At 52.4% G+C, this 328-nt stretch overlaps 1 protein-coding gene across 1 annotated transcript in view; it reads right to left on the reverse strand.

Annotated features, from left to right (window-relative positions):
- The window catches only part of CAPN9 (calpain 9), a 41813-nt gene that overhangs the window by 33805 nt on the left and 7680 nt on the right, over positions 1–328 (reverse strand). The gene's annotated exons all lie outside the window — the stretch shown is intronic.

Raw genomic sequence — 328 nt, forward strand, 5'->3', positions numbered from 1 at the left:
AAAGAATTTCCAAAAGTCAAAGCCCTTCACACGGACCTTTACTGTAGATTTGCCAAAACGTCACTGTTTTTTTTTCTCTTTTAATCCTCTCCTGAGGACATGGTCAGAGAGAGGAAGGGACAGAGAGCGAAAAACCGATGTGAGAGAGAAACATCGATCTGTTGCCTTTACGTGCCCCGACCGGGGATGGAGCCTGAAACCTGGGCCTGTGCCCTGGTGGGAATTGGTAAGGTTTTGGTGAACAGGACGATGCCCAGAGACCTGAGCCGCTCCGGCTGGGCATCGCCGCAAGTCTTGCTGCCTAGTCTGCGAGGATTCACCGCGCAGG

The sequence above is a fragment of the Myotis brandtii genome, unplaced genomic scaffold (genome assembly GCF_000412655.1).
Source record: "Myotis brandtii unplaced genomic scaffold, ASM41265v1 scaffold1026, whole genome shotgun sequence".
In the NCBI taxonomy this organism is placed as follows: Eukaryota; Metazoa; Chordata; class Mammalia; order Chiroptera; family Vespertilionidae; genus Myotis; species Myotis brandtii.